General features: G+C 39.5%; 1 long non-coding RNA gene across 3 annotated transcripts; it reads left to right on the top strand.

Annotated features, from left to right (window-relative positions):
* The first annotated feature begins 522 nt into the window (after positions 1 to 522).
* Positions 523 to 5,717, top strand: LOC149390475 (uncharacterized). 3 transcript variants are annotated; one of them, XR_016300348.1, is made up of 4 exons: positions 527 to 943; positions 1,614 to 3,333; positions 4,176 to 4,736; positions 4,821 to 5,697. It is a non-coding gene; the product is annotated as an uncharacterized LOC149390475 (long non-coding RNA). The 3 variants fall into 3 exon arrangements; XR_016300347.1 differs by having other exon boundaries at positions 523 to 3,333; positions 4,181 to 4,736; positions 4,821 to 5,717; XR_016300346.1 differs by having other exon boundaries at positions 523 to 3,333; positions 4,821 to 5,716.
* The last annotated feature ends 1,357 nt before the right edge of the window (positions 5,718 to 7,074 follow it).

Genomic DNA, 7,074 nt, shown 5'->3' with positions numbered 1-7,074 from the left:
GAGCGAAATGCAAAAGAAATATCCCGCCTTGTTCTAAGTTTCGAGGACGAAACTCTTCTAAGGGGGTAGGGATTGTAATATACGAACTTTTGTAACGCTCGACTTGTGGATTTGAATAAAATAAACGAGCTTCCGTTTGTTACAATTATGTTTTGAGTGAATGATGGACGTATAAGTTTCCCGAGTTAATTTAAAATATATTAAGGTAAGGAAAAATCTCGGAATAAATAAAGGAATTATCGAGTTTATCTCGACTAATAAATTATTTCCGATGAAATATTCCGGAAATTAATTTAAGAAATAAATTCTCAAGGACGAGAATTAATTCCGAGAAACCTTAAATACATTTTAATTAATTTAGAACGAACGAGAAAATTCTCGGTTCGAATCATATAATTATAATCCCTTCGGTTATGGGTCTAATTAAATAATTATATGAAGAGGACTTGGTTGTAATGATCTTTAAGGGACCCATTTGAAAGAAAACAAGGAAAAGAGATTGATTCGTGAAAAATAGGATAATGATTGGTTTGCCACGTCATCAATCAAAGAAGTGAAATCTTATCTTAAGTGATGTATATCACTTGGTCGGCCAAACCACACCAGCCCACGCGAGAAAAAAAAATATAAAAGGAATCTTCATCTTCTCCTTCTTCACGCGAATCACCTGCAAGAAGAAACAGAGAAAAAAAAAAATCGGCGACAACAACCACCCAAGCCATTTCTCTCGGCCATCATCATCTCTCTTCGCCATCTTCTTCTTCCTCTCTTCTTCTTCCTCTCTTCTTCTTCCTCGCCTTCGTCGCCTTGTCTCCCGCGCGTCTCACAGTGACCGCGCGCGCGCTCCGGCGAGAAGAACGGCCGCCGCGAGCTCACCCAGGGCCACCGACCGAGGAAGGACGCCGAGAATCCAGAGTCAGTGCGCCGAGGAGTAGCAAACGGGGTGAGAAATTTTCTCCTCTGAAATCAATTTCAAAGTTAGGATTTTTGATAAATTGATTTGGGGGTTTTGGTTCCGGGTTGGAATCGGTGGTTTTGGCTGTGTTTAATTGATGTTGGAACTCGATTATTGTTGGTTTTGACTGATTTCTTGGCTGGGTTAAATTTTTGGACGACTTGGTTGATTTTGGTCACTTGGCCGTGAGCTTGGTTTGCTTGTTTTGGCCGTGATTTTTTATGGGTGTTTGATAGGATTTGTAAGCTGTTGTGTGAAGCTTGGATGTTGAAATTGTTTGGTAGATTTGTAAATCTTGGCCGTGTGGTTCTTTGTTGTGGCCGTGAGTTTGCTTGGCCGTGAGACTTGTTTTGGGTATGTGATTCATTTTGATTATCATGTGGAATGATTTTGAGTCTCGAGTTGAAATTTGTGATTTGTTGAGATGTGAGATTTGAATCTTATGACAAGTCTAGAAAATTTTGTGACAAGTCTAAATTTTTATGACGAGTCTAGAAATTTTCATGACAAGTCTAAGGATTTTGTGCCAAGTTAGTTTGGATTCGTGTTCGGTTGTCGACTTGGATGGGCTCGAGTTTTGAGTCGAGATGTCGGATTTGGAATTTTGGAATTAATAAGAGTTGGATTTAAGGAATTAACTCGATGTCGGATTCCGTAGTTTGATGACAGATTTGGACAGACGAGCGGGAACCGGACGAGTCAAAGACGACGAAATCGGATTTTGAAATTTTCAAGAATAGAGTTATCGAAATTAAAGCTCGATTAACTCTTCTTTTGACGTTTCGACAAGTGTCGAGTATCACGGAGAGCGTGAAAATCAAGACATCGCTGGAAGTCGTCGAACTTTCTGTCGAGCTATTTCAGGTAAGTGTGGAGACATAAGTCAACTACTTACCAAGGGAATAATCCTGTTTACGTGCATTTACGTGTTAATAATTATAAAGAGTAGAAAAAGCCTTAAAAGACACAAATACTAAAGATTAAGGCTTCGGCCACTCTTTATGGAAAATTTTAGTTGGGGTTTTACCCATAGGTTCAAACGCTAACTTGAACCAGCCACGTTGCTACTTTGTTGTAGTTAGATCCCTCTGCTAACCATAGAGTTTGGCTAGATCTGAGGTGACAGGAGAGCATGCTGGACTCTCGGATTCGAGCCGAGGGTAGAAGTACCGGGAGTCACGTCCTGAGTCTTCAATCTAAAACACTTAACGAGCATGAAAGGGAAACCATAATTCTTTCGGGATTTATCCCGAGACGCTCTCTTGTTTGTAATTAGTTGTATACTCTATAAGCTAGAGTATCCAAATAATAAATAATGTTGTCGGTGGTACCCACGAGTTCCGACTCGTGTTGAGGACTAAGACGGTCCTAATGGCGCTGAGTACTCCACGGGCGCTGCTGAGAGCACCCCGTTCTTGCAATGGGAAAGGTCGCCCCGGCGAGCCCATTTGCTATGTCATGACGCATGTAGCGCCGGCGCCCAAACGAAGATGGTACCACTAGTGGATCCCAGACAGTCTTAAAACTCTAAGCCACTGATGACTACTGCTCGAAGTCTGAGGTTGGCTTCTTGTCATTCCAAGGGTTATAGCAGTGGATGTTGTATAACCTTGTGGAATGGCAAGTGATAGCGTAGAGCGAGGCCCCGCGTTAGGCATGCTCTTGAATCATATGCATCTGCATTCTGCATTTTTATGTGTTTATTTGCACGTCACATGGCATTAGTTGTTTTTCTTTTCCTAGGTTAGACTCCCACTTACTGAGTCAATCGACTCATAGTTTTATGACCCTTGGTAATGTAGATAAGGGAAACGCTTGTAAGCGGAAAACAAGATCGAAGACCGAGACCGAGCACGTATTGCCTTGACCTATGGGCTATGGGGTTTCTTAACCGGGGGTTAGTCTCTTTTGTTAAAACGTTCCGGAACGTATTTGTATAGGAGTCGCTATAAGACTCTAAGTTATAAAAGCGAAAAATTTTCCCGGATTTTCGCAAACTATTTTAATATATAAAAGTATTATGATCTATTGTTTAATATGAAAAATATGAGAGTTGATCGGTCGCGGCTCGTGGGCGAGCTGTCGCTCGCGGCTCGTGACACTGATCCTCGTCAGAGCTCACGCGGATTGCCAGCTTGTCAAGTTAGTTAGGATTCTTTCTCGGCCGGAGCGCGCATAAGAGACCATCCCGGGTTGAAGACGCTCAAGGAAGAAGAAGAAAATGGAGATTGGTGATGATGGGGGTGTGGTTGTTGTTGTTTTTTTTTTCTTCTGTTCTCTTTTGCAGGTGAGCCGCGCGTAGAAGAAGAAGAGAGGAAGAAGAAGAATCAAAGAAAGAGATAATGAGGAGAGAGAAAACGAAATAGTTATTTATATGAGTAAGTTTTTGGTATTTACTCATTTAAATCCTTCTTTTCTCTCATAAACTCAAACTGACCCCACCTCCAAAATTTCTTTCAAATGGGTCATGAATTGTTACAATTATATCCTTCATCACATAATTATTAAATTAAATCTGTAACCAATCGAATTTTAATTATATAATTAAACCGAGAATTTTCTCGTTCGTTCTCGATTAATTTAAATATATTTAAGGTTTCTCGGAAATAATTCTCATTCTTGAGAATTTATTTATGAAATTAATTTCCGAAATATTTCTTCGAAAAATAATTTATTATTTGTGACGAACTCGATAAATCTTTTATTTTTTCCGAGATTTTCCATTACCTTAAAATATTTTAAATTAATTCGATAAAGGACCATAATTCACTCAAGAATTTAATTGTAACAACGGAAGCTCGTTTATTAAACTTGAATTTAGAAGTCGAGTGATTCAAAAGTTTATACTTTACAGTGTATCTGATTATGTTGAAATTTGTTATGGATTGTTGAAATTTCATATGAATTTTAAATATGTGATATGGAGTGTTAAAATTAAGTTTAGAATATGTGTATATGATTTTGTTGAAATTTGTTCTGGATTGTTGAGATTTCATATGTATTTTGAATATGTGTTATGGATTGTTGAAATTAAGTTTAGAATATGTGTATACGATTTTGTTGAAATTTCTTATGGATTCTTTAAATTCATAAATTAAATTATTATGAATTTTGAATATGGGATATGGATTGTTGAAATTAAGTTTAGAATATGTGTCTATGATTTTTTTGAAATTTATTATGAATTCTTTAAATTCTTATGAATATGTGTTGTTTGTAGATTAGACTTGAAGAATGGCGCCACCCGACCCAGCAAGGAAATACTGCACGCCCGTTCCAAGAAAAGCAAGTGCAAACACGTTTGGACGCTCAGAAGAACGTTAAAATGTGCGATAAAGTCCCTCCTGAGGTGATGGAGGAGATGCGAGGTTTAATCCTCAGTAATCTTGAAAAGAAGAAGCGTAAACATACATTAGACGAAACAATTCGCAGGACCTTTAACAAACCCTTTCACACTGATGCTGATGAAGGGAGTCTTGAATACGAAGCAAAACTCAAAGCAACGATGAAGAGGTCATGGCAAGATGCAGCTCTGTCAGATGGGAAGCGCGGTTCCAATCGGGTCCCGGGGGAGGCTCAGGAGAAAAATCTGAACACGCGGCTCCCTCATTATATAAGTCTCCCAGTGCAAAGCAATAAAGAGTGGACGATATGGTGGACCCAAAGAAGAAGACGTGGCTCGGAAGATCTATCACCAAATTCATCGTTCACCAGCACGTGTCCGCGAGCAAAGTCAACAGTCATGAATTCAAAAGCATGACAGTGACTACCCAAGATCTCGGTAAATCTCATAACTTCTTGTACGTGCATTGCAATATTTTTTGCATTTTTTTTATTTGAATGTGATGTTCATCTGTATTGCAAGTCCTAAGTTTCCTCTTCCATCGGCGTATGAAGTTCACAACAAGTACCTCGAGATGGAGGTCGTAGGTGCTGAGAACTTCGTGGAAGAATAAAAGACGCGGTGGAAGATGTATGGATGCATCATCAGTTTGCGAGAGAAATTTGAGTACTTTTTCCTTGATCCACACTAAACAAAGGAACCGCCTAGCATACAAGAGGCTAGAGAAGCTTGTCTTTTGCTCATACAACATGAAGCTGCAGATCAGAGAACTGACCCAAATTCATACAACTCGACGGCCCCGATGGATCCCTTGGATATCATCGAAAGAAGTTTTGAGTGTTTGGGTCATGATAATGAGGGAGACGATGAACTGCTTCTCTGGATTGACTCGGTTTTACTGGACGACGATAACCAGAACCTGGATCTGATAGTAGCTCAGACGGCCCGAGAGCTTGGATTTGATCAGGAGTGTGTGATGGAGGACGAAGTTCTTCCTAGCACAGTTAGAGGGCGCGCAGATTGATGAGGCCACTCGGATTGACATTATTCTGAATTTGCTTTCCGAAGAGTATGCTGAATTTGTTCCATACTTTCTGAGTGTTGGTCTGAATGAGAAGATATTTCCCTTATTAATCTCGCATAAATTATTTTTTTATACTATGAAAAGAAATAAGGAAACATAAATACCTAGATTTGATTTGATGGTTGAGAGAGAAAGTAGGAATTATGGTCAAGATCCAATAGATCATAATTAACCATACATTAAAGGAATGAATAAAAGAATTAAGGAACCAATATTATTTCCTAAGATATCTTTTTCTACCAATATAAATATGAGCAAGGGAGAGAACCAAATAAGCACTCAAACAAGAGTAATCCTCCCCTCTCTCTGTGGATCGGATTTCTGCTCTCTCCCTCTCCCTTGGAACTCGTGATTCCAATCCCAAAAACACGACCACGACCCGAACAACTAATTCGGTGATCGTTGTGAGATGATGAGTGTGTCCACATTTTCTTCTTGTTCATCCGGAGATTACGACTTGGAAGATTACGAAATCATCTTTCGAGATCCAAACGATGAAGGTCCTATCATTGTTGCTAGAGTTTTTGAAACAAGAAGGAGGATCAAAATCCACAAAGCTTGAAGGTCGAGTACTTGGAGCTCAAAATTGGATGACGAAGAACTCGAACAAAGAATCTGTACCAGAATGCCAAACCCACAAGTTTTCGAGAAATCCCTTCTCTGCTATTATCGCTTGGTTGAATTTCTCTCTGCTCTTTAAGTATTCAATTAGCAAATTTAGATCGTTAATATAATCATTTATTTAATTAGCTCGAGTAACGTAATTATTTATAAACTACACGGTTATAGGGATACATATTTCCCAACTATTGGTATCAGAGCGATTTTTTGTGTCTCATACCAACCTATTTTTCCAACAGAAATCTCGCGGGTCTTGCTTTGGGATTGGATGTGCCATCTTTTTCTGAGGCAAGTCTTAATTTTTTTGCGTCGGTCGGTGTAGATTGTATCGGGCACTTTTTGTGCGAGAGTTCTCGCCTCTCTCAAATGAGTTCGGAAATATGAATATTCATGTTTTATCAAGTACGAGAAAATTGATTTTTTTAGAAGTAAAATTGAAGATGATTGGAAGGGGTCGACATTTTCCACAAATTTTGTAGATAGAGGCCTTTATTTTCATATTTGTCATTCATGGCTGTTTAAGTAAGGAAATCCCCTCCTTATAGCACCAAAATTTTGTCGCATAAAGTCGGACAACGATTTGGCCGTTTGACGTAAGGCCAGATCAAGTGGTCGAGCTCGAGCCGGATTTGTAGAAACTCAAAAGTTGCGAGTTCCCTCTCCTAGCTCAAGAACGTTCTTCGTTCGTCGTGGAGACCTGAGAGTAAGAAGAAGAATAATAAAATAAGATTGAAGGGCTCAGAGGCGGTGCCCTCTAACACGTAGTCAGACACTCAACATTAGTCTAATTGTTGTGAGTGAGATTGAGATGATGTTATTCTTTGAGAATATTTGAGAGAATCGAGCTCGATTAGAGTGAAAGCAAGTGTAGAGGGTCCTCGGCAGTATTTCACGACTCTGAAATCGAGTGATTGTGTTGCGAGAGAATTGTATACATTTTTCGTCCGAGGAAATGAGTATTTATTGTGGTTGGATGGCTGAAAAAAGTCCTAAACGTCGGATTGGGCGAAAGCAAGGCGCGTGCGGATGAAAATCCAAGTGCGCGCGCCTAGTTCTTATACTGGCGCGGCG

This window comes from Urtica dioica, chromosome 7, assembly GCF_054948205.1.
Source record: "Urtica dioica subsp. dioica isolate 48M chromosome 7, U.dioica_male_clone48M_v1_H2, whole genome shotgun sequence".
In the NCBI taxonomy this organism is placed as follows: domain Eukaryota; kingdom Viridiplantae; phylum Streptophyta; class Magnoliopsida; order Rosales; family Urticaceae; genus Urtica; species Urtica dioica.
This window is presented reverse-complemented; position numbering and strand designations above follow the sequence as displayed.